This window comes from Pelobates fuscus, unplaced genomic scaffold, assembly GCF_036172605.1.
Source record: "Pelobates fuscus isolate aPelFus1 unplaced genomic scaffold, aPelFus1.pri scaffold_107, whole genome shotgun sequence".
In the NCBI taxonomy this organism is placed as follows: domain Eukaryota; kingdom Metazoa; phylum Chordata; class Amphibia; order Anura; family Pelobatidae; genus Pelobates; species Pelobates fuscus.
In genome coordinates, this window is record NW_026961908.1 from 1 (window position 1) to 26,120 (window position 26,120).

The 26,120-nt window shown below is 60.8% G+C and overlaps 1 long non-coding RNA gene across 4 annotated transcripts; it reads left to right on the forward strand.

Moving 5' to 3' along the window:
- Positions 1 to 626: 626 nt before the first annotated feature.
- On the forward strand, positions 627 to 25,816 carry LOC134584870 (uncharacterized). 4 transcript variants are annotated; one of them, XR_010086507.1, is made up of 9 exons: positions 627 to 748; positions 17,299 to 17,327; positions 18,803 to 18,868; positions 19,635 to 19,804; positions 23,262 to 23,332; positions 23,689 to 23,805; positions 24,104 to 24,215; positions 24,694 to 24,901; positions 25,702 to 25,816. It is a non-coding gene; the product is annotated as an uncharacterized LOC134584870 (long non-coding RNA). The 4 variants fall into 4 exon arrangements; XR_010086508.1 differs by lacking the exon at positions 24,694 to 24,901 and having other exon boundaries at positions 634 to 748; XR_010086506.1 differs by lacking the exon at positions 25,702 to 25,816 and having other exon boundaries at positions 634 to 748; positions 24,761 to 25,672.
- The last annotated feature ends 304 nt before the right edge of the window (positions 25,817 to 26,120 follow it).

The following is a 26,120-nucleotide window of genomic DNA, read 5'->3' on the forward strand; positions in this document are numbered from 1 at the left end:
GATTCCCCCCAGTCTCTCTCTCTCTCTGATTCCCCCAGTCTCTCTCTCTCTCTCTCTGATTCCCCCCAGTCTCTCTCTCTCTCTGATTCCCCCCAGTCTCTCTCTCTCTCTGATTCCCCCCAGTCTCTCTCTCTCTGATTCCCCCCCCAGTCTCTCTCTCTCTCTCTCTGATTCCCCCCAGTCTCTCTCTCTCTCTGATTCCCCCCAGTCTCTCTCTCTCTCTGATTCCCCCCAGTCTCTCTCTCTCTGATTCCCCCCAGTCTCTCTCTCTCTCTGATTCCCCCCAGTCTCTCTCTCTCTGATTCCCCCCCCAGTCTCTCTCTCACTCTCTCTGATTCCCCCCCAGTCTCTCTCTCTCTGATTCCCCCCCAGTCTCTCTCTCTCTCTGATTCCCCCCCAGTCTCTCCCCCCCGGGGTAATAAAGGAGCTGTTCTCCCCCCTCTTACCCCAGCCGCCATCTTGCTCCCAGGATTCCCGGATGTTCCCCGGTACTAACTACGCATGCGCGCCCCCTCTCTGCGTCACTTCCGGTCCGGATTGAAGCTGCCACCGGTAACCGAGGGGGGGGGGGGCGATCTGTCCAGGTCCGGCCCGCTGTGTCCGCGAGGTGATTGGTCAGTCATTTACATGGAGAGCGCTGTTACCATGACAACCGACTGTCAGCATTAAGGGGCGGGGCCTTCTGCGGGCGGTTACTATGGCAACTGACAACCTCAGCAGGAACCGAGACATGGACCCTCCGAGTGAGGTATGAGGGGCCGGAGGGGGGGGGGGGTCAGTGTGTGAGGTATGAGGGGCCGGGGGGGGGGGTCAGTGTGTGAGGTATGAGGGGCCGGGGGGGTCAGTGTGTGAGGTATGAGGGGCCTGAGGGGGGGGTCAGTGTGTGAGGTATGAGGGGCCGGGGGGGGGGTCAGTGTGTGAGGTATGAGGGGCCGGGGGGGGGGGGGGGGTCAGTGTGTGAGGTATGAGGGGCCGGGGGGGGGGTCAGTGTGTGAGGTATGAGGGGCCCCGGCGGGGGGGCAGTGTGTGAGGTATGAGGGGCCTGAGGGGGGGGTCAGTGTGTGAGGTATGAGGGGCCGGGGGGGGTCAGTGTGTGAGGTATGAGGGGCCGGGGGGGGGGGGGGGGGGTCAGTGTGTGAGGTATGAGGGGCCGGGGGGGGGGTCAGTGTGTGAGGTATGAGGGGCCGGGGGGGGGGGGTCAGTGTGTGAGGTATGAGGGGCCGGGGGGGGTCAGTGTGTGAGGTATGAGGGGCCTGAGGGGGGGATCAGTGTGTGAGGTATGAGGGGCCTGAGGGGGGGGGCAGTGTGTGAGGTATGAGGGGCCGGGGGGGGTCAGTGTGTGAGGTATGAGGGGCCTGAGGGGGGGGTCAGTGTGTGAGGTATGAGGGGCCGGGGGGGGGGGTCAGTGTGTGAGGTATGAGGGGCCGGGGGGGGGGGTCAGTGTGTGAGGTATGAGGGGCCGGGGGGGGGTCAGTGTGTGAGGTATGAGGGGCCTGAGGGGGGGATCAGTGTGTGAGGTACGAGGGGCCGGGGGGGGTCAGTGTGTGAGGTATGAGGGGCCTGAGGGGGGATCAGTGTGTGAGGTATGAGGGGCCGGGGGTGGGTCAGTGTGTGAGGTATGAGGGGCCGGGGGGGGTCAGTGTGTGAGGTATGAGGGGCCGGGGGGGGTCAGTGTGTGAGGTATGAGGGGCCGGGGGGGGTCAGTGTGTGAGGTATGAGGGGCCTGAGGGGGGGGTCAGTGTGTGAGGTATGAGGGGCCGGGGGGGGGTCAGTGTGTGAAGTATGAGGGGCCGGGGGGGGGGGGGTCAGTGTGTGAGGTATGAGGGGCCGGGGGGGTCAGTGTGTGAGGTACGAGGGGCCTGAGGGGGGGGATCAGTGTGTGAGGTACGAGGGGCCGGGGGGGGTCAGTGTGTGAGGTATGAGGGGCCTGAGGGGGGGATCAGTGTGTGAGGTATGAGGGGCCGGGGGGGTCAGTGTGTGAGGTATGAGGGGCCGGGGGGGGTCAGTGTGTGAGGTATGAGGGGCCTGAGGGGGATCAGTGTGTGAGGTATGAGGGGCCGGGGGGGGTCAGTGTGTGAGGTATGAGGGGCCTGAGGGGGGGATCAGTGTGTGAGGTATGAGGGGCCGGGGGGGGGTCAGTGTGTGAGGTATGAGGGGCCTGAGGGGGGGGTCAGTGTGTGAGGTATGAGGGGCCGGGGGGGGGTCAGTGTGTGAGGTATGAGGGGCCGGGGGGGGGGGGTCAGTGTGTGAGGTATGAGGGGCCGGGGGGGGGGTCAGTGTGTGAGGTATGAGGGGCCGGGGGGGGGGGGGGGGGTCAGTGTGTGAGGTATGAGGGGCCGGGGGGGGTCAGTGTGTGAGGTATGAGGGGCCGGGGGGGGGGGTCAGTGTGTGAGGTATGAGGGGCCTGAGGGGGGGATCAGTGTGTGAGGTACGAGGGGCCGGGGGGGGGGGGTCAGTGTGTGAGGTATGAGGGGCCCCGGCGGGGGGGCAGTGTGTGAGGTATGAGGGGCCGGGGGGGGTCAGTGTGTGAGGTATGAGGGGCCCCGGCGGGGGGGCAGTGTGTGAGGTATGAGGGGCCGGGGGGGGGGTCAGTGTGTGAGGTATGAGGGGCCCCGGCGGGGGGGCAGTGTGTGAGGTATGAGGGGCCGGGGGGGGGTCAGTGTGTGAGGTATGAGGGGCCCCGGCGGGGGGGCAGTGTGTGAGGTATGAGGGGCGGGGGGGGGGTCAGTGTGTGAGGTATGAGGGGCCGGGGGGGGGTCAGTGTGTGAGGTATGAGGGGCCAGGGGGGGGGGTCAGTGTGTGAGGTATGAGGGGCCTGAGGGGGGGATCAGTGTGTGAGGTACGAGGGGCCGGGGGGGCAGTGTGTGAGGTATGAGGGGCCGGGGGGGGGCAGTGTGTGAGGTATGAGGGGCCGGGGGGGGGTCAGTGTGTGAGGTATGAGGGGCCAGGGGGGGGGGTCAGTGTGTGAGGTATGAGGGGCCTGAGGGGGGGATCAGTGTGTGAGGTATGAGGGGCCGGGGGGGGGGTCAGTGTGTGAGGTATGAGGGGCCTGAGGGGGGGGTCAGTGTGTGAGGTATGAGGGGCCGGGGGGGGGTCAGTGTGTGAGGTATGAGGGGCCGGGGGGGGGGTCAGTGTGTGAGGTATGAGGGGCCGGGGGGGGGGGTCAGTGTGTGAGGTATGAGGGGCCGGGGGGGGGGGGGTCAGTGTGTGAGGTATGAGGGGCCTGAGGGGGGGATCAGTGTGTGAGGTACGAGGGGCCGGGGGGGGGTCAGTGTGTGAGGTATGAGGGGCCCCGGCGGGGGGGCAGTGTGTGAGGTATGAGGGGCCGGGGGGGGTCAGTGTGTGAGGTATGAGGGGCCCTGGCGGGGGGGCAGTGTGTGAGGTATGAGGGGCCGGGGGGGGGGGGTCAGTGTGTGAGGTATGAGGGGCCCCGGCGGGGGGGCAGTGTGTGAGGTATGAGGGGCCGGGGGGGGGTCAGTGTGTGAGGTATGAGGGGCCCCGGCGGGGGGGCAGTGTGTGAGGTATGAGGGGCGGGGGGGGTCAGTGTGTGAGGTATGAGGGGCCGGGGGGGGGTCAGTGTGTGAGGTATGAGGGGCCAGGGGGGGGGTCAGTGTGTGAGGTATGAGGGGCCTGAGGGGGGGATCAGTGTGTGAGGTACGAGGGGCCGGGGGGGCAGTGTGTGAGGTATGAGGGGCCGGGGGGGGCAGTGTGTGAGGTATGAGGGGCCGGGGGGGGTCAGTGTGTGAGGTATGAGGGGCCAGGGGGGGGGTCAGTGTGTGAGGTATGAGGGGCCTGAGGGGGGGATCAGTGTGTGAGGTATGAGGGGCCGGGGGGGGGGGTCAGTGTGTGAGGTATGAGGGGCCTGAGGGGGGGATCAGTGTGTGAGGTACGAGGGGCCGGGGGGGCAGTGTGTGAGGTATGAGGGGCCGGGGGGGCAGTGTGTGAGGTATGAGGGGCCTGAGGGGGGGATCAGTGTGTGAGGTATGAGGGGCCGGGGGGGGGGGTCAGTGTGTGAGGTATGATGGGCCGGGGGGGGGGATCAGTGTGTGAGGTATGAGGGGCCGGGGGGGGGTCAGTGTGTGAGGTATGAGGGGCCTGAGGGGGGGATCAGTGTGTGAGGTATGAGGGGCCGGGGGGGGTCAGTGTGTGAGGTATGAGGGGCCGGGGGGGTCAGTGTGTGAGGTATGAGGGGCCGGGGGGGGGGGGGGGGTCAGTGTGTGAGGTAGAGGTATGAGGGGCCGGGGGGGGTCAGTGTGTGAGGTATGAGGGGCCGGGGGGGGGTCAGTGTGTGAGGTATGAGGGGCCGGGGGGGGGGTCAGTGTGTGAGGTAGAGGTATGAGGGGCCGGGGGGGGTCAGTGTGTGAGGTATGAGGGGCCGGGGGGGGTCAGTGTGTGAGGTATGAGGGGCCTGAGGGGGGGATCAGTGTGTGAGGTACGAGGGGCCGGGAGGGGTCAGTGTGTGAGGTATGAGGGGCCGGGGGGGGTCAGTGTGTGAGGTATGAGGGGCCCCGGCGGGGGGGCAGTGTGTGAGGTATGAGGGGCCGGGGGGGGGGGGTCAGTGTGTGAGGTATGAGGGGCCGGGGGGGGTGTCAGTGTGTGAGGTATGAGGGGCCGGGGGGGGTCAGTGTGTGAGGTATGAGGGGCCTGAGGGGGGGATCAGTGTGTGAGGTATGAGGGGCCGGGGGGGGGGGTCAGTGTGTGAGGTATGAGGGGCCTGAGGGGGGGGTCAGTGTGTGAGGTATGAGGGGCCGGGGGGGGGTCAGTGTGTGAGGTATGAGGGGCCGGGGGGGGGGGGGGGTCAGTGTGTGAGGTATGAGGGGCCGGGGGGGGGTCAGTGTGTGAGGTATGAGGGGCCGGGGGGGGGGGGTCAGTGTGTGAGGTATGAGGGGCCGGGGGGGGTCAGTGTGTGAGGTATGAGGGGCCTGAGGGGGGGATCAGTGTGTGAGGTATGAGGGGCCGGGGGGGGGGTCAGTGTGTGAGGTATGAGGGGCCGGGGGGGGGGGTCAGTGTGTGAGGTATGAGGGGCCGGGGGGGGTCAGTGTGTGAGGTATGAGGGGCCTGAGGGGGGGATCAGTGTGTGAGGTACGAGGGGCCGGGGGGGGTCAGTGTGTGAGGTATGAGGGGCCTGAGGGGGGGATCAGTGTGTGAGGTATGAGGGGCCGGGGGGGGGTCAGTGTGTGAGGTATGAGGGGCCGGGGGGGGTCAGTGTGTGAGGTATGAGGGGCCTGAGGGGGATCAGTGTGTGAGGTATGAGGGGCCGGGGGGGGGTCAGTGTGTGAGGTATGAGGGGCCTGAGGGGGGGATCAGTGTGTGAGGTATGAGGGGCCGGGGGGGGGTCAGTGTGTGAGGTATGAGGGGCCTGAGGGGGGGGTCAGTGTGTGAGGTATGAGGGGCCGGGGGGGGGGGTCAGTGTGTGAGGTATGAGGGGCCGGGGGGGGGGTCAGTGTGTGAGGTATGAGGGGCCGGGGGGGGGGGGGTCAGTGTGTGAGGTATGAGGGGCCGGGGGGGGTCAGTGTGTGAGGTATGAGGGGCCGGGGGGGGGGGGGGGGGTCAGTGTGTGAGGTATGAGGGGCCGGGGGGGGGGGTCAGTGTGTGAGGTATGAGGGGCCGGGGGGGGGGGGTCAGTGTGTGAGGTATGAGGGGCCGGGGGGGGTCAGTGTGTGAGGTATGAGGGGCCTGAGGGGGGGATCAGTGTGTGAGGTATGAGGGGCCTGAGGGGGGGGGCAGTGTGTGAGGTATGAGGGGCCGGGGGGGGTCAGTGTGTGAGGTATGAGGGGCCTGAGGGGGGGGTCAGTGTGTGAGGTATGAGGGGCCGGGGGGGGGTCAGTGTGTGAGGTATGAGGGGCCGGGGGGGGGTCAGTGTGTGAGGTATGAGGGGCCGGGGGGGGGTCAGTGTGTGAGGTATGAGGGGCCTGAGGGGGGGATCAGTGTGTGAGGTACGAGGGGCCGGGGGGGGTCAGTGTGTGAGGTATGAGGGGCCTGAGGGGGGGATCAGTGTGTGAGGTATGAGGGGCCGGGGGGGGGTCAGTGTGTGAGGTATGAGGGGCCGGGGGGGGTCAGTGTGTGAGGTATGAGGGGCCGGGGGGGGTCAGTGTGTGAGGTATGAGGGGCCGGGGGGGGTCAGTGTGTGAGGTATGAGGGGCCTGAGGGGGGGTCAGTGTGTGAGGTATGAGGGGCCGGGGGGGGGTCAGTGTGTGAGGTATGAGGGGCCGGGGGGGGGGTCAGTGTGTGAGGTATGAGGGGCCGGGGGGGTCAGTGTGTGAGGTACGAGGGGCCTGAGGGGGGGATCAGTGTGTGAGGTACGAGGGGCCGGGGGGGGTCAGTGTGTGAGGTATGAGGGGCCTGAGGGGGGGATCAGTGTGTGAGGTATGAGGGGCCGGGGGGGGGTCAGTGTGTGAGGTATGAGGGGCCGGGGGGGGGTCAGTGTGTGAGGTATGAGGGGCCTGAGGGGGATCAGTGTGTGAGGTATGAGGGGCCGGGGGGGGTCAGTGTGTGAGGTATGAGGGGCCTGAGGGGGGGATCAGTGTGTGAGGTATGAGGGGCCGGGGGGGGGTCAGTGTGTGAGGTATGAGGGGCCTGAGGGGGGGGTCAGTGTGTGAGGTATGAGGGGCCGGGGGGGGGTCAGTGTGTGAGGTATGAGGGGCCGGGGGGGGGGGGTCAGTGTGTGAGGTATGAGGGGCCGGGGGGGGGGGTCAGTGTGTGAGGTATGAGGGGCCGGGGGGGGGGGGGGTCAGTGTGTGAGGTATGAGGGGCCGGGGGGGGGGGTCAGTGTGTGAGGTATGAGGGGCCGGGGGGGGGGTCAGTGTGTGAGGTATGAGGGGCCTGAGGGGGGGATCAGTGTGTGAGGTACGAGGGGCCGGGGGGGGGGTCAGTGTGTGAGGTATGAGGGGCCCCGGCGGGGGGGCAGTGTGTGAGGTATGAGGGGCCGGGGGGGGTCAGTGTGTGAGGTATGAGGGGCCCCGGCGGGGGGGCAGTGTGTGAGGTATGAGGGGCCGGGGGGGGGGTCAGTGTGTGAGGTATGAGGGGCCCCGGCGGGGGGGCAGTGTGTGAGGTATGAGGGGCCGGGGGGGGTCAGTGTGTGAGGTATGAGGGGCCCCGGCGGGGGGCAGTGTGTGAGGTATGAGGGGCGGGGGGGGGGTCAGTGTGTGAGGTATGAGGGGCCGGGGGGGGGGTCAGTGTGTGAGGTATGAGGGGCCAGGGGGGGGGGTCAGTGTGTGAGGTATGAGGGGCCTGAGGGGGGGATCAGTGTGTGAGGTACGAGGGGCCGGGGGGGCAGTGTGTGAGGTATGAGGGGCCGGGGGGGGGCAGTGTGTGAGGTATGAGGGGCCGGGGGGGTCAGTGTGTGAGGTATGAGGGGCCGGGGGGGGGGTCAGTGTGTGAGGTATGAGGGGCCTGAGGGGGGGATCAGTGTGTGAGGTATGAGGGGCCGGGGGGGGGTCAGTGTGTGAGGTATGAGGGGCCTGAGGGGGGGGTCAGTGTGTGAGGTATGAGGGGCCGGGGGGGGTCAGTGTGTGAGGTATGAGGGGCCGGGGGGGGGGGTCAGTGTGTGAGGTATGAGGGGCCGGGGGGGGGGGTCAGTGTGTGAGGTATGAGGGGCCGGGGGGGGGGGGGGTCAGTGTGTGAGGTATGAGGGGCCTGAGGGGGGGATCAGTGTGTGAGGTACGAGGGGCCGGGGGGGGGGTCAGTGTGTGAGGTATGAGGGGCCCCGGCGGGGGGCAGTGTGTGAGGTATGAGGGGCCGGGGGGGGTCAGTGTGTGAGGTATGAGGGGCCCTGGCGGGGGGGCAGTGTGTGAGGTATGAGGGGCCGGGGGGGGGGGGGTCAGTGTGTGAGGTATGAGGGGCCCCGGCGGGGGGGCAGTGTGTGAGGTATGAGGGGCCGGGGGGGGGTCAGTGTGTGAGGTATGAGGGGCCCCGGCGGGGGGCAGTGTGTGAGGTATGAGGGGCGGGGGGGGGTCAGTGTGTGAGGTATGAGGGGCCGGGGGGGGGTCAGTGTGTGAGGTATGAGGGGCCAGGGGGGGGGGTCAGTGTGTGAGGTATGAGGGGCCTGAGGGGGGGATCAGTGTGTGAGGTACGAGGGGCCGGGGGGGCAGTGTGTGAGGTATGAGGGGCCGGGGGGGGGCAGTGTGTGAGGTATGAGGGGCCGGGGGGGTCAGTGTGTGAGGTATGAGGGGCCAGGGGGGGGGGTCAGTGTGTGAGGTATGAGGGGCCTGAGGGGGGGATCAGTGTGTGAGGTATGAGGGGCCGGGGGGGGGTCAGTGTGTGAGGTATGAGGGGCCTGAGGGGGGGATCAGTGTGTGAGGTACGAGGGGCCGGGGGGGCAGTGTGTGAGGTATGAGGGGCCGGGGGGGCAGTGTGTGAGGTATGAGGGGCCTGAGGGGGGGATCAGTGTGTGAGGTATGAGGGGCCGGGGGGGGGGTCAGTGTGTGAGGTATGAGGGGCCGGGGGGGGGATCAGTGTGTGAGGTATGAGGGGCCGGGGGGGGGTCAGTGTGTGAGGTATGAGGGGCCTGAGGGGGGGATCAGTGTGTGAGGTATGAGGGGCCGGGGGGGGTCAGTGTGTGAGGTATGAGGGGCCGGGGGGGTCAGTGTGTGAGGTATGAGGGGCCGGGGGGGGGGGGGTCAGTGTGTGAGGTAGAGGTATGAGGGGCCGGGGGGGTCAGTGTGTGAGGTATGAGGGGCCGGGGGGGGGTCAGTGTGTGAGGTATGAGGGGCCGGGGGGGGGGGTCAGTGTGTGAGGTAGAGGTATGAGGGGCCGGGGGGGGTCAGTGTGTGAGGTATGAGGGGCCGGGGGGGGTCAGTGTGTGAGGTATGAGGGGCCTGAGGGGGGGATCAGTGTGTGAGGTACGAGGGGCCGGGGGGGTCAGTGTGTGAGGTATGAGGGGCCGGGGGGGGTCAGTGTGTGAGGTATGAGGGGCCCCGGCGGGGGGGCAGTGTGTGAGGTATGAGGGGCCGGGGGGGGGGGTCAGTGTGTGAGGTATGAGGGGCCGGGGGGGTGTCAGTGTGTGAGGTATGAGGGGCCGGGGGGGGTCAGTGTGTGAGGTATGAGGGGCCTGAGGGGGGGATCAGTGTGTGAGGTATGAGGGGCCGGGGGGGGGGTCAGTGTGTGAGGTATGAGGGGCCTGAGGGGGGGTCAGTGTGTGAGGTATGAGGGGCCGGGGGGGGGTCAGTGTGTGAGGTATGAGGGGCCGGGGGGGGGGGGGGGTCAGTGTGTGAGGTATGAGGGGCCGGGGGGGGGGTCAGTGTGTGAGGTATGAGGGGCCGGGGGGGGGGGGTCAGTGTGTGAGGTATGAGGGGCCGGGGGGGGTCAGTGTGTGAGGTATGAGGGGCCTGAGGGGGGATCAGTGTGTGAGGTATGAGGGGCCGGGGGGGGGGTCAGTGTGTGAGGTATGAGGGGCCGGGGGGGGGGGTCAGTGTGTGAGGTATGAGGGGCCGGGGGGGGTCAGTGTGTGAGGTATGAGGGGCCTGAGGGGGGATCAGTGTGTGAGGTACGAGGGGCCGGGGGGGTCAGTGTGTGAGGTATGAGGGGCCTGAGGGGGGGATCAGTGTGTGAGGTATGAGGGGCCGGGGGGGGTCAGTGTGTGAGGTATGAGGGGCCGGGGGGGGTCAGTGTGTGAGGTATGAGGGGCCTGAGGGGGATCAGTGTGTGAGGTATGAGGGGCCGGGGGGTCAGTGTGTGAGGTATGAGGGGCCTGAGGGGGGGATCAGTGTGTGAGGTATGAGGGGCCGGGGGGGGTCAGTGTGTGAGGTATGAGGGGCCTGAGGGGGGGTCAGTGTGTGAGGTATGAGGGGCCGGGGGGGGGGGTCAGTGTGTGAGGTATGAGGGGCCGGGGGGGGGGTCAGTGTGTGAGGTATGAGGGGCCGGGGGGGGGGGGGTCAGTGTGTGAGGTATGAGGGGCCGGGGGGGGGTCAGTGTGTGAGGTATGAGGGGCCCGGGGGGGGGGGGGTCAGTGTGTGAGGTATGAGGGGCCTGAGGGGGGGATCAGTGTGTGAGGTACGAGGGGCCGGGGGGGGGGGTCAGTGTGTGAGGTATGAGGGGCCCCGGCGGGGGGGCAGTGTGTGAGGTATGAGGGGCCGGGGGGGGTCAGTGTGTGAGGTATGAGGGGCCCCGGCGGGGGGGCAGTGTGTGAGGTATGAGGGGCCGGGGGGGGGGTCAGTGTGTGAGGTATGAGGGGCCCCGGCGGGGGGGCAGTGTGTGAGGTATGAGGGGCCGGGGGGGGGTCAGTGTGTGAGGTATGAGGGGCCCCGGCGGGGGGGCAGTGTGTGAGGTATGAGGGGCGGGGGGGGTCAGTGTGTGAGGTATGAGGGGCCGGGGGGGGGGTCAGTGTGTGAGGTATGAGGGGCCAGGGGGGGGGTCAGTGTGTGAGGTATGAGGGGCCTGAGGGGGGGATCAGTGTGTGAGGTACGAGGGGCCGGGGGGGCAGTGTGTGAGGTATGAGGGGCCGGGGGGGGCAGTGTGTGAGGTATGAGGGGCCGGGGGGGTCAGTGTGTGAGGTATGAGGGGCCGGGGGGGGGGGTCAGTGTGTGAGGTATGAGGGGCCGGGGGGGGGGGTCAGTGTGTGAGGTATGAGGGGCCGGGGGGGGTCAGTGTGTGAGGTATGAGGGGCCTGAGGGGGGGGTCAGTGTGTGAGGTATGAGGGGCCGGGGGGGGGTCAGTGTGTGAGGTATGAGGGGCCGGGGGGGGGGTCAGTGTGTGAGGTATGAGGGGCCGGGGGGGGGGGGTCAGTGTGTGAGGTATGAGGGGCCGGGGGGGGTCAGTGTGTGAGGTATGAGGGGCCTGAGGGGGGGATCAGTGTGTGAGGTACGAGGGGCCGGGGGGGGGGGTCAGTGTGTGAGGTATGAGGGGCCCCGGCGGGGGGGCAGTGTGTGAGGTATGAGGGGCCGGGGGGGGTCAGTGTGTGAGGTATGAGGGGCCCCGGCGGGGGGGCAGTGTGTGAGGTATGAGGGGCCGGGGGGGGGGGTCAGTGTGTGAGGTATGAGGGGCCCCGGCGGGGGGGCAGTGTGTGAGGTATGAGGGGCCGGGGGGGGTCAGTGTGTGAGGTATGAGGGGCCCCGGCGGGGGGGCAGTGTGTGAGGTATGAGGGGCGGGGGGGGTCAGTGTGTGAGGTATGAGGGGCCGGGGGGGGGGTCAGTGTGTGAGGTATGAGGGGCCGGGGGGGGGGGGTCAGTGTGTGAGGTATGAGGGGCCTGAGGGGGGATCAGTGTGTGAGGTACGAGGGGCCGGGGGGGCAGTGTGTGAGGTATGAGGGGCCCCGGGGGGGGGCAGTGTGTGAGGTATGAGGGGCCGGGGGGGGTCAGTGTGTGAGGTATGAGGGGCCAGGGGGGGGGGTCAGTGTGTGAGGTATGAGGGGCCTGAGGGGGGGATCAGTGTGTGAGGTATGAGGGGCCGGGGGGGGGGGGCAGTGTGTGAGGTATGAGGGGCCTGAGGGGGGGATCAGTGTGTGAGGTATGAGGGGCCGGGGGGGGGGTCAGTGTGTGAGGTATGAGGGGCCGGGGGGGCAGTGTGTGAGGTATGAGGGGCCTGAGGGGGGGATCAGTGTGTGAGGTATGAGGGGCCGGGGGGGGGGGTCAGTGTGTGAGGTATGAGGGGCCGGGGGGGGGGATCAGTGTGTGAGGTATGAGGGGCCGGGGGGGGGTCAGTGTGTGAGGTATGAGGGGCCTGAGGGGGGATCAGTGTGTGAGGTATGAGGGGCCGGGGGGGGTCAGTGTGTGAGGTATGAGGGGCCGGGGGGGGTCAGTGTGAGGTATGAGGGGCCGGGGGGGGGGGGGGGGGTCAGTGTGTGAGGTAGAGGTATGAGGGGCCGGGGGGGGTCAGTGTGTGAGGTATGAGGGGCCGGGGGGGGTCAGTGTGTGAGGTAGAGGTATGAGGGGCCGGGGGGGGTCAGTGTGTGAGGTATGAGGGGCCGGGGGGGGGTCAGTGTGTGAGGTATGAGGGGCCGGGGGGGGGTCAGTGTGTGAGGTAGAGGTATGAGGGGCCGGGGGGGGGTCAGTGTGTGAGGTATGAGGGGCCGGGGGGGGTCAGTGTGTGAGGTATGAGGGGCCTGAGGGGGGGATCAGTGTGTGAGGTACGAGGGGCCGGGGGGGGTCAGTGTGTGAGGTATGAGGGGCCTGAGGGGGGGATCAGTGTGTGAGGTATGAGGGGCCGGGGGGGGGGTCAGTGTGTGAGGTATGAGGGGCCGGGGGGGGTCAGTGTGTGAGGTATGAGGGGCCTGAGGGGGATCAGTGTGTGAGGTATGAGGGGCCGGGGGAGGTCAGTGTGTGAGGTATGAGGGGCCTGAGGGGGGGATCAGTGTGTGAGGTATGAGGGGCCGGGGGGGGGGTCAGTGTGTGAGGTATGAGGGGCCTGAGGGGGGGGTCAGTGTGTGAGGTATGAGGGGCCTGAGGGGGGGGTCAGTGTGTGAGGTATGAGGGGCCGGGGGGGGGTCAGTGTGTGAGGTATGAGGGGCCGGGGGGGGGGGGTCAGTGTGTGAGGTATGAGGGGCCGGGGGGGGGGTCAGTGTGTGAGGTATGAGGGGCCGGGGGGGGGGGGTCAGTGTGTGAGGTATGAGGGGCCGGGGGGGGTCAGTGTGTGAGGTATGAGGGGCCTGAGGGGGGGATCAGTGTGTGAGGTACGAGGGGCCGGGGGGGGTCAGTGTGTGAGGTATGAGGGGCCTGAGGGGGGGATCAGTGTGTGAGGTATGAGGGGCCGGGGGGGGGGGTCAGTGTGTGAGGTATGAGGGGCCGGGGGGGGTCAGTGTGTGAGGTATGAGGGGCCTGAGGGGGATCAGTGTGTGAGGTATGAGGGGCCGGGGGGGGTCAGTGTGTGAGGTATGAGGGGCCTGAGGGGGGATCAGTGTGTGAGGTATGAGGGGCCGGGGGGGGGTCAGTGTGTGAGGTATGAGGGGCCTGAGGGGGGGGTCAGTGTGTGAGGTATGAGGGGCCGGGGGGGGGTCAGTGTGTGAGGTATGAGGGGCCGGGGGGGGGGGGGGGTCAGTGTGTGAGGTATGAGGGGCCGGGGGGGGTCAGTGTGTGAGGTATGAGGGGCCGGGGGGGGGGGGGTCAGTGTGTGAGGTATGAGGGGCCTGAGGGGGGGATCAGTGTGTGAGGTACGAGGGGCCGGGGGGGGGGGTCAGTGTGTGAGGTATGAGGGGCCCCGGCGGGGGGGCAGTGTGTGAGGTATGAGGGGCCGGGGGGGGGTCAGTGTGTGAGGTATGAGGGGCCCCGGCGGGGGGGCAGTGTGTGAGGTATGAGGGGCCGGGGGGGGGGGGTCAGTGTGTGAGGTATGAGGGGCCCCGGCGGGGGGGCAGTGTGTGAGGTATGAGGGGCGGGGGGGGGTCAGTGTGTGAGGTATGAGGGGCCGGGGGGGGGGTCAGTGTGTGAGGTATGAGGGGCCAGGGGGGGGGGTCAGTGTGTGAAGTATGAGGGGCCTGAGGGGGGGATCAGTGTGTGAGGTACGAGGGGCCGGGGGGGCAGTGTGTGAGGTATGAGGGGCCGGGGGGGGGCAGTGTGTGAGGTATGAGGGGCCGGGGGGGGTCAGTGTGTGAGGTATGAGGGGCCAGGGGGGGGGGTCAGTGTGTGAGGTATGAGGGGCCTGAGGGGGGGATCAGTGTGTGAGGTATGAGGGGCCGGGGGGGGGGTCAGTGTGTGAGGTATGAGGGGCCTGAGGGGGGGGTCAGTGTGTGAGGTATGAGGGGCCGGGGGGGGGTCAGTGTGTGAGGTATGAGGGGCCGGGGGGGGGGGGGTCAGTGTGTGAGGTATGAGGGGCCGGGGGGGGGGGGGGGTCAGTGTGTGAGGTACGAGGGGCCGGGGGGGGGGGTCAGTGTGTGAGGTATGAGGGGCCCCGGCGGGGGGGCAGTGTGTGAGGTATGAGGGGCCGTGGGGGGGTCAGTGTGTGAGGTATGAGGGGCCCCGGCGGGGGGGCAGTGTGTGAGGTATGAGGGGCCGGGGGGGGGGGTCAGTGTGTGAGGTATGAGGGGCCCCGGCGGGGGGGCAGTGTGTGAGGTATGAGGGGCCGGGGGGGGGTCAGTGTGTGAGGTATGAGGGGCCCCGGCGGGGGGGCAGTGTGTGAGGTATGAGGGGCGGGGGGGGGTCAGTGTGTGAGGTATGAGGGGCCGGGGGGGGGTCAGTGTGTGAGGTATGAGGGGCCGGGGGGGGTCAGTGTGTGAGGTATGAGGGGCCTGAGGGGGATCAGTGTGTGAGGTATGAGGGGCCGGGGGGGTCAGTGTGTGAGGTATGAGGGGCCTGAGGGGGGATCAGTGTGTGAGGTATGAGGGGCCGGGGGGGGGGGTCAGTGTGTGAGGTATGAGGGGCCTGAGGGGGGGGTCAGTGTGTGAGGTATGAGGGGCCGGGGGGGGGTCAGTGTGTGAGGTATGAGGGGCCGGGGGGGGGGGGTCAGTGTGTGAGGTATGAGGGGCCGGGGGGGGGGGTCAGTGTGTGAGGTATGAGGGGCCGGGGGGGGGGGTCAGTGTGTGAGGTATGAGGGGCCTGAGGGGGGGATCAGTGTGTGAGGTACGAGGGGCCGGGGGGGGGGGGTCAGTGTGTGAGGTATGAGGGGCCCCGCCGGGGGGGTTTGTTTGAGGTATGAGGTGCCGGGGGGGGGGTCAGTGTGTGAGGTATGAGGGGCCCCGGCGGGGGGGCAGTGTGTGAGGTATGAGGGGCCGGGGGGGGGGGTCAGTGTGTGAGGTATGAGGGGCCCCGGCGGGGGGGCAGTGTGTGAGGTATGAGGGGCGGGGGGGGGGGTCAGTGTGTGAGGTATGAGGGGCCGGGGGGGGGGGTCAGTGTGTGAGGTATGAGGGGCCAGGGGGGGGGGTCAGTGTGTGAAGTATGAGGGGCCTGAGGGGGGGATCAGTGTGTGAGGTACGAGGGGCCGGGGGGGCAGTGTGTGAGGTATGAGGGGCCGGGGGGGGGCAGTGTGTGAGGTATGAGGGGCCGGGGGGGGTCAGTGTGTGAGGTATGAGGGGCCAGGGGGGGGGGTCAGTGTGTGAGGTATGAGGGGCCTGAGGGGGGGATCAGTGTGTGAGGTATGAGGGGCCGGGGGGGGGGTCAGTGTGTGAGGTATGAGGGGCCTGAGGGGGGGGTCAGTGTGTGAGGTATGAGGGGCCGGGGGGGGTCAGTGTGTGAGGTATGAGGGGCCGGGGGGGGGGGGGTCAGTGTGTGAGGTATGAGGGGCCGGGGGGGGGGGGTCAGTGTGTGAGGTATGAGGGGCCGGGGGGGGGGGTCAGTGTGTGAGGTATGAGGGGCCTGAGGGGGGGATCAGTGTGTGAGGTACGAGGGGCCGGGGGGGGGGGTCAGTGTGTGAGGTATGAGGGGCCCCGGCGGGGGGGCAGTGTGTGAGGTATGAGGGGCCGGGGGGGGGTCAGTGTGTGAGGTATGAGGGGCCCCGGCGGGGGGGCAGTGTGTGAGGTATGAGGGGCCGGGGGGGGGGGTCAGTGTGTGAGGTATGAGGGGCCCCGGCGGGGGGGCAGTGTGTGAGGTATGAGGGGCCGGGGGGGGGTCAGTGTGTGAGGTATGAGGGGCCCCGGCGGGGGGGCAGTGTGTGAGGTATGAGGGGCGGGGGGGGGTCAGTGTGTGAGGTATGAGGGGCCGGGGGGGGGGGTCAGTGTGTGAGGTATGAGGGGCCAGGGGGGGGGGTCAGTGTGTGAGGTATGAGGGGCCTGAGGGGGGGATCAGTGTGTGAGGTACGAGGGGCCGGGGGGGCAGTGTGTGAGGTATGAGGGGCCGGGGGGGGGGCAGTGTGTGAGGTATGAGGGGCCGGGGGGGGTCAGTGTGTGAGGTATGAGGGGCCAGGGGGGGGGGTCAGTGTGTGAGGTATGAGGGGCCTGAGGGGGGGATCAGTGTGTGAGGTATGAGGGGCCGGGGGGGGGGGTCAGTGTGTGAGGTATGAGGGGCCTGAGGGGGGGATCAGTGTGTGAGGTACGAGGGGCCGGGGGGGCAGTGTGTGAGGTATGAGGGGCCGGGGGGGGCAGTGTGTGAGGTATGAGGGGCCTGAGGGGGGGATCAGTGTGTGAGGTATGAGGGGCCGGGGGGGGGTCAGTGTGTGAGGTATGAGGGGCCGGGGGGGGGATCAGTGTGTGAGGTATGAGGGGCCGGGGGGGTCAGTGTGTGAGGTATGAGGGGCCTGAGGGGGGGATCAGTGTGTGAGGTATGAGGGGCCGGGGGGGTCAGTGTGTGAGGTATGAGGGGCCGGGGGGGGGTCAGTGTGTGAGGTATGAGGGGCCGGGGGGGGTCAGTGTGTGAGGTAGAGGTATGAGGGGCCGGGGGGGGTCAGTGTGTGAGGTATGAGGGGCCGGGGGGGGTCAGTGTGTGAGGTATGAGGGGCCGGGGGGGGGGGGTCAGTGTGTGAGGTAGAGGTATGAGGGGCCGGGGGGGGTCAGTGTGTGAGGTATGAGGGGCCGGGGGGGGGTCAGTGTGTGAGGTATGAGGGGCCGGGGGGGGGGGTCAGTGTGTGAGGTATGAGGGGCCTGAGGGGGGATCAGTGTGTGAGGTATGAGGGGCCGGGGGGGGGGGGTCAGTGTGTGAGGTATGAGGGGCCTGAGGGGGGGATCAGTGTGTGAGGTACGAGGGGCCGGGGGGGGGGGTCAGTGTGTGAGGTATGAGGGGCCCCGGCGGGGGGGCAGTGTGTGAGGTATGAGGGGCCGGGGGGGGGTCAGTGTGTGAGGTATGAGGGGCCCCGGCGGGGGGGCAGTGTGTGAGGTATGAGGGGCCGGGGGGGGGGGGTCAGTGTGTGAGGTATGAGGGGCCCCGGCGGGGGGGCAGTGTGTGAGGTATGAGGGGCCGGGGGGGGGTCAGTGTGTGAGGTATGAGGGGCCCCGGCGGGGGGGCAGTGTGTGAGGTATGAGGGGCCGGGGGGGGTCAGTGTGTGAGGTATGAGGGGCCGGGGGGGGGGCAGTGTGTGAGGTATGAGGGGCCAGGGGGGGGGTCAGTGTGTGAGGTATGAGGGGCCTGAGGGGGGGATCAGTGTGTGAGGTACGAGGGGCCGGGGGGGCAGTGTGTGAGGTATGAGGGGCCGGGGGGGGGGCAGTGTGTGAGGTATGAGGGGCCGGGGGGGGGGGCAGTGTGTGAGGTATGAGGGTCCCCGGCGGGGGGTCAGTGTGTGAGGTATGAGGGGCCTGAGGGGGGGATCAGTGTGTGAGGTATGAGGGGCCTGAGGGGGGGATCAGTGTGTGAGGTATGAGGGGCTTGTGGGGTATCAGTGTGTGAGGTATGAGGGGCTTGTGGGGTATCAGTGTGTGAGGTATGAGGGGCCCCGGCGGGGGGTCAGTGTGTGTGAGATTGGTGGAGACTGATCTAACTAATTCCATCTCATTCTTTTATTTCGTTTTAGCTAACGAAGAAGTCTCAGGTTTGCCTCTGGTAAATAATATTAATAAGCCTGTCTGCTGTACCTGGCCACTGTGTTCTTAATCCGCCCCAATGTCCCTCAGCGCTCTTAATCCGCTTCCACCGTCCCTCAGCGCTCCTAATCTGCTCTTAATCCGCCCCAATGTCCCTCAGTGCTCTTAATCCGCTTCCACCGTCCCTCAGCGCTCCTAATCTGCTCTTAATCCGCCCCAATGTCCCTCAGCGCTCTTAATCCGCTTCCACCGTCCCTCAGCGCTCCTAATCTGCTCTTAATCCGCCCCACTGTCCCTCAGCGCTCTTAATCCACTTCCACCGTCCCTCAGCGCTCCTAATCTGCTCTTAAGCCGCCCCCAGCATCCCTCAGCGCTCTTAATCTGCTTCCACCGTCCCTCAGCGCTCCTAATCTGCTCTTAATCCGCCCCCAGCGTCCCTCAGCGCTCTTAATCCGCTTCCACCGTCCCTCAGCGCTCCTAATCTGCTCTTAATCCGCCCCAATGTCCCTCAGCGCTCTTAATCCGCTTCCACCGTCCCTCAGCGCTCCTAATCTGCTCTTAATCCGCCCCAATGTCCCTCAGTGCTCTTAATCCGCTTCCACCGTCCCTCAGCGCTCCTAATCTGCTCTTAATCCGCCCCAATGTCCCTCAGCGCTCTTAATCCGCTTCCACCGTCCCTCAGCGCTCCTAATCTGCTCTTAATCCGCCCCACTGTCCCTCAGCGCTCTTAATCCACTTCCACCGTCCCTCAGCGCTCCTAATCTGCTCTTAAGCCGCCCCCAGCATCCCTCAGCGCTCTTAATCTGCTTCCACCGTCCCTCAGCGCTCCTAATCTGCTCTTAATCCGCCCCCAGCGTCCCTCAGCGCTCTTAATCCGCTTCCACCGTCCCTCAGCACTCCTAATCTGCTCTTAATCAGCTTCCACCGTCCCTCAGCGCTCTTAATCCGCTTCCACCGTCCCTCAGTGCTCTTAATCCGCTTCCACCGTCCCTCAGCGCTCCTAATCTGCTCTTAATCCGCCCCAATGTCCCTCAGCGCTCTTAATCCGCTTCCACCGTCCCTCAGCGCTCCTAATCTGCTCTTAATCCGCCCCCAGCGTCCCTCAGCGCTCTTAATCTGCTTCCACCGTCCCTCAGCGCTCCTAATCTGCTCTTAATCCGCCCCCAGCGTCCCTCAGCGCTCTTAATCTGCTTCCACCGTCCCTCAGCGCTCCTAATCTGCTCTTAATCCGCTTCCACCGTCCCTCAGCGCTCTTAATCCGCTTCCACCATCCCTCAGCGCTCTTAATCCGCTTCCACCGTCCCTCAGCGCTCCTAATCTGCTCTTAATCCGCTTCCACCGTCCCTCAGCGCTCTTAATCCGCTTCCACCATCCCTCAGCGCTCTTAATCCGCTTCCTCCGTCCCTCAGCGCTCTTAATCCCCCCTCACAGTGTGAGCCATTTCTCCTCCCCCCCATGCTGTGTTCTCCTCACTCAATGTGAGCTCTTTTTCAGGAGGGATTTGACCATGCAGGATTTGGATGTCCTACAGGAAACAAATCACATAGAGGAATTTCACAGGTACCAATAATATTTATATATAAAAAAATAGGTTTTCCTTTGTCACTGGTTGCCACGCTATTCTTAGTTTACCAGATTTACCCGGTGCACCAGAGCCATAGTGAGGCTGTAAAGTTGCCCCATGCAATGAATGTAGTACGACACCCTTTGCCTTATAGTATGGCCATACCAGGCCTGAGCTGTATCTAGTGAGATAGCGTTCTCCCATACAGCATACAAAATGGTGCTCCTCATGGCTGTGTATGGGCTTCGTTCTGCAGTACTTCATTCTTTGCAGTTACTAGTAGTGATTTTTAAGGGGACACTCCAAGCATCATGATGTTTCTCCCAGATTCATCTTGCTTGGAGTTTACCAGTGCCTGTCTTCACATTAAGAGCTATACACCCATCCCTTCAATGTAGTCTAAAGTGTCTGCTACTAATTGTGTCTTTGCTTGATGTCATTAAGTGTTCGGTGCCTGAGAGTAGAAACTGAAGGAAGAAATGCTTCCCTGAAGATTCCCTGATCGGCTCATACTGTCTGCTTCTCTTTAGCCTTTTCCTGTTTAGTGATGGCTCTGGGTATAGGCTAAGTCTCATAGCTCTGCCCTTTTACATTTAGGAATTTACAAATAAGACAGGGTCCTACTATGTCCTATGAGATGTTTTGATAATCAATATAAATATTTTGTAAAGATTTTATGTTTATTATTTAGAAGTGAAGTCACCTCTTAGCCTCTCCCCCCCACCCCACCACTTGTCCAGTGTTCACCTGGTTTGTCCACAGGACTCTGTCACAAATTCTGGGTATTGAGGTCACTGTATCGGAGTGGCGTGCCCCCATCCTCCTGGACTTGTTTTACTACACATGGAGCTTCTGCCAGCGCTGCAGGTTCAGCAAAGAGCAAACCTAGTGTGTGTTCTCCATCGTTAAAGATACTCATTCTGCGTGTGCTGGTGAGTCCTCGTCCTCACTCACTAACACTCTCTGTATATTATCTGCACTCGCTAACACTCTCTGTATATTATCTGCACTCGCTAACACTCTCTGTATATTATCTGCACTCGCTAACACTCTCTGTATATTATCTCTGCTCACTAACACTCTCTGTATATTATCTGCACTCGCTAACACTCTCTGTATATTATCTCTGCTCACTAACACTCTCTGTATATTATCTCTGCTCACTAACACTCTCTGTGTATTATCTGCACTCGCTAACACTCTCTGTATATTATCTGCACTCGCTAACACTCTCTGTATATTATCTGCACTCGCTAACACTCTCTGTATATTATCTCTGCTCACTAACACTCTCTGTATATTATCTCTGCTCACTAATGCTCTCTATATTATCTGCACTCGCTAACACTCTCTGTATATTATCTGCACTCGCCAACACTCTCTGTATATTATCTCTGCTCACTAACACTCTCTGTATATTATCTGCATTCACTAACACTCTCTGTATATTCTCTACCAACACTCTCTGTATATTATCTGCACTCGCTAACACTCTCTGTATATTATCTCTGCTCACTAACACTCTCTGTATATTATCTCTGCTCGCTAACACTCTCTGTATATTATCTCTGCTCACTAATGCTCTCTGTATATTATCTCTGCTCGCTAACACTCTCTGTATATTATCTGCACTCGCTAACACTCTCTGTATATTATCTGCACTCGCTAACACTCTCTGTATATTATCTCTGCTCACTAACACTCTCTGTATATTATCTCTGCTCACTAATGCTCTCTGTATATTATCTCTGCTCACTAATGCTCTCTGTATATTATCTGCACTCGCTAACACTCTCTGTATATTATCTGCACTCGCTAACACTCTCTGTATATTATCTCTGCTCACTAATGCTCTCTGTATACTATCTGCATTCACTAACACTCTCTGTATATTCTCTACCAACACTCTCTGTATATTATCTGCACTCGCTAACACTCTCTGTATATTATCTCTGCTCACTAACACTCTCTGTATATTATCTCTGCTCACTAACACTCTCTGTATATTATCTCTGCTCGCTAACACTCTCTGTATATTATCTCTGCTCGCTAACACTCTCTGTATATTATCTCTGCTCACTAATGCTCTCTGTATATTATCTGCACTCGCTAACACTCTCTGTATATTATCTCTGCTCACTAATGCTCTCTGTATATTATCTCTGCTCGCTAACACTCTCTGTATATTATCTGCACTCGCTAACACTCTCTGTATATTATCTCTGCTCACTAACACTCTCTGTATATTATCTCTGCTCACTAATGCTCTCTGTATATTATCTCTGCTCACTAATGCTCTCTGTATATTATCTGCACTCGCTAACACTCTCTGTATATTATCTGCACTCGCTAACACTCTCTGTATATTATCTCTGCTCACTAATGCTCTCTGTATACTATCTGCATTCACTAACACTCTCTGTATATTCTCTACCAACACTCTCTGTATATTATCTGCACTCGCTAACACTCTCTGTATATTATCTCTGCTCACTAACACTCTCTGTATATTATCTCTGCTCACTAACACTCTCTGTATATTATCTCTGCTCGCTAACACTCTCTGTATATTATCTCTGCTCGCTAACACTCTCTGTATATTATCTCTGCTCACTAATGCTCTCTGTATATTATCTGCACTCGCTAACACTCTCTGTATATTATCTGCACTCGCTAACACTCTCTGTATATTATCTGCACTCGCTAACACTCTCTGTATATTATCTCTGCTCACTAACACTCTCTGTATATTATCTCTGCTCGCTAACACTCTCTGTATATTATCTCTGCTCACTTATGCTCTCTGTATATTATCTGCATTCACTAACACTCTCTGTATATTATCTCTGCTCGCTAACACTCTCTGTATATTATCTCTGCTCACTTATGCTCTCTGTATATTATCTGCATTCACTAACACTCTCTGTATATTCTCTACCAACACTCTCTGTATATTATCTCTGCTCACTAATGCTCTCTGTATATTATCTGCATTCACTAACACTCTCTGTATATTATCTCTGCTCACTAATGCTCTCTGTATATTATCTCTGCTCACTAACACTCTCTGTATATTATCTCTGCTCACTAATGCTCTCTGTATATTATCTGCATTCACTAACACTCTGTATATTCTCTACTAACACTCTCTGTATATTATCTCCGCTCACTAACACACTTTGTATATTATCTGCACTCAATTTACCATCTCCATTTTTTATTTATTTGACTCTCACCCTTCCCTCTTTCCCCCTCTCTCTCCCCCACCCTCATTCCCCCTCTCTTACCCCCTTCCTCTCTTTCCCCCTTATAGCGGAGCCCTAGTCCTAACAGGGACTCTTCTCTGCTGGTTACTCCAAAATACAAACAGAAACAATTAAAATAATCCAAGGATCTCCCACTAACTCCCCAGCAACTGGACCACACTCAGCTCTGGGGGTATAACTGAATTTTGACACATACACGGCTTTTATCCCCAGTCCCATATAAGGGGTTTCACATGTAGAAAATGCAGGAGTTTCAATCGCAAGATCCCTTGTGCCTGAGAGATAATTGCCGGAGTAAACTCCTAATTGAATTATCTCTCAGGCACAAAAAATCCACAAAATATCCTTCACCCCAAAAGTCCCCCAACCATACCTGGGAACCCCACAAAAAAGTACATTCCCTGATACCCCCGACCTGAGTGACCAACATATCCAAGTTTCACTCACATTGGTTTGGTAGAACGGGAAAGCCATTGTGTGGAAGTCTTGACTGGCCAGACACGAGATGCTAGCCAAAATAGTTCCAGGGAAATATGTGTTTTGGCAGGTCTCCGTTTGTGGGGGTCTCCCATGCGAAAACCATACAAGGGAATCTCTCTTTCAGGGTACGAATGCTCCCTCTGTTCGGTAGTTTATATCTCCCGAACGCCGTTCGTGTAGTTGGTCGGGAACAGGAACGGGCGGTGGACAGTTTACCGGTGTTCACGCGAGTGCCTAGCTGAAAATTAGTTCCAGGCACTCGACGACCAAGTACAGCTGCCCTCGTTCGGGAGACAAGATGGCCGCCATTCTCTCAGCCACGTGTTCGGTTTTACAAAACGGCGGCCACCTAGGAGAATCACTCAATGGTTTCCATTGTGGTTTCACACTCAAGTGGTTGGTGCCAACATTCTAATGGGCCACAAGGGTGGTCCTTGTTCGGAAGACAAATGGATTCCTTTCGTATTAAGTCTCCCAAATGGCCAAAGATGAACCACACAAAGTAATGGGGGAGATACAGACATCCAATATAGGGGATAAAAAGTAGCTTGAAAATGTCCATTCTGCTACACCTCTCTCTCTCACTCCCTTTCTCTCTCTCCCCTGTACAGTCATTTATTAGGCTAACGCGTTTCTCCTGTAGGCTATGCTGTAGGAAATCCTGATGACTGTTTCAGACATTTTCAAGAGCTGCTGCGCTGTCATGCAGTCCATGTAAGTGTGTGTGAATTGCGTCTGCGTAGGACTATGTGACACATTGTGTATTTAAAAAAAATTACTTTTAATGCAAAGCGTTTCTAAACCAATTGTAAAACCATCACAATCAGAGTATTTGTACACCATGCCTATAGAAATAGAAAGCTTGTTATTCCAGCGTTGCACTACCATGGAGCTGACAAAGAATATAGAAAGGAAGCTATAGAACCCACCTATAGACTTAATCGTTGTTGTGCCGTGGTGATTTGGCACAGTCTGGGTGCGTTGTCTGGTGATACCCTCATGATTTTGTGTAGTTTTGCTATGCCGAACCAGTCAAGTTACTATTTTTTTCTTTCATTGTACTTCCACAGCGACCCCCATTTAGTGTGAATCTCTTTACACAGCAGCAGATTGAGCACATTTCAGGATACTTTCTAAATACATATTTTCGCCATTTTAAACTCTACAAATACGTCTTCACACCACAGGTAAGTCTGCAGACCTGTTAGTTTCTCTCCATGCACCACAATCACTACAGTGTGCTGAAATGGTTATAGTGCCATTAGTGGCCTAGCACCCACTTTTGTAAGCAGACCACTTTAGCTCAGGGAACTTCAAACCTCTCTTTTGGAAGTGTTGGAGTCTGAGAGCACCTAATAATGAGTGTTCTAGAATAGATTTAAACTATACATTTAATATACAAGGAATGAATGATTGTGTGTACACCAGGAATTGTATGGATATTCCTGTTGGTTTAATGATAGGTAACTGTGGCTGGTTTTACAGGTGCGGCTGGATCTCGACATTTCATATAACAGTATCCCTGATCCGGGAATAAGACGGGACCAGGACCTGGGTATGTTTGGTGCATAGCAGCCTGTTAAAAGACCGCAGGGAGGTCCGCTCGAATTTCTACGTTATGTTCACTTTTTGCCAATATTTAACACGTGTTTGTTGGGTGTGAACACTAAAATTAAATGTAGAAACCGACACTTCTATGTTTGTCTGGGCGCCTCAATCATATCCAGCTGTCAGCCATTGTTAAAAACTCTGACCTTTGCAGCTCGCTTTCAGCATGGAGGAAAGGGAAGATACAGAGACCATATATAGCACATTTAGTCTCGTTGTGTATTTATTATAGTGTCTCTTTAAAATTATCTAAAACGTGTCTGCTCCTTTCTGCCTACATTTTGAGAGAAAAGTAAATTGAAGAAAACACTTAAATTTAGAGAGGCAGAAAACATAAGTTAAGAAAATAATTTTATACAGTGAGCGCCCTGTCAGCGTTTTCCCTTCTCTCTCCCTGCAGGATACACGGTGCGCTGATTGTATACAGTGAGTGCCCTGTCAGCGTTTTCCCTTCTCTCTCCCCGCAGGATACACGGTGCGCTGATTGTATACAGTGAGCGCCCTGTCAGCGTTTTCCCTTCTATCTCCCCGCAGGATACACGGAGCGCTGATTGTATACAGTGAGCGCCCTGTCAGCGTTTTCCCTTCAATCTCCCCGCAGGATACACAGAGCACTGATTGTATACAGTGAGCGCCCTGTCAGCGTTTTCCTTCTATCTCCCCGCAGGATACACGGTGCGCTGATTGTATACAGTGAGCGCCCTGTCAGCGGTTTCCCTTCAATCTCCCCGCAGGATACACGCTGCGCTGATTGTATACAGTGAGCGCCCTGTCAGCGTTTTCCCTTCTATCTCTCCCCGCAGGATACACGGAGCGCTGATTGTATACAGTGAGCGCCCTGTCAGCGTTTTCCCTTCTATCTCCCCGCAGGATACACAGAGCGCTGATTGTATACAGTGAGCGCCCTGTCAGCGTTTTCCCTTCTATCTCCCCGCAGGATACACAGAGCGCTGATTGTATACAGTGAGCGCCCTGTCAGCGTTTTCCCTTCTCTCTCTCCCCGCAGGATACACGGAGCGCTGATTGTATACAGTGAGCGCCCTGTCAGCGTTTTCCCTTCTATCTCCCCGCAGGATACACGCTGCGCTGATTGTATACAGTGAGTGCCCTGTCAGCGTTTTCCCTTCAATCTCCCCGCAGGATACACGCTGCGCTGATTGTATACAGTGAGCGCCCTGTCAGCGTTTTCCCTTCTATCTCCCCGCAGGATACACGCTGCGCTGATTGTATACAGTGAGTGCCCTGTCAGCGTTTTCCCTTCAATCTCCCCGCAGGATACACGCTGCGCTGATTGTATACAGTGAGCGCCCTGTCAGCGTTTTCCCTTCTATCTCCCCGCAGGATACACGCTGCGCTGATTGTATACAGTGAGTGCCCTGTCAGCGTTTTCCCTTCAATCTCCCCGCAGGATACACGCTGCGCTGATTGTATACAGTGAGCGCCCTGTCAGCGTTTTCCCTTCTATCTCACCGCAGGGTACACGGAGCAGTGACGATCACCATGGAGTAAGCTGCCATAAAGAATGAAAATGAAGGACATTTAGAAGTGACAGGGCAACACAAGAAAAGTGAATAAAATTTCTCATTCTGGGCAGTGCTTGCTGTTTTCACTTCTAATTTTAGGCAACAAGTTTGGCTCCCAAGAAGCCAATCCTCTTACATATGATCAGTCATTAAACAATTAAATCCAACTCCAGTAGTCTTGTCCTGCTTGCTATTTTCAGTTGCTGAGGCACGGAACGGGAAATATCCTGGGTGCTCATCAGATGGTTATCTAGATCTAGGAGTACAATCACAGGGGCCAGGCCCATGCACAAAGAGAACATCATCGCAACACCCAGACTACTACCTTCCACAGCTCACCTGCTGCATTTAAAAACTATAATTCCTATGAT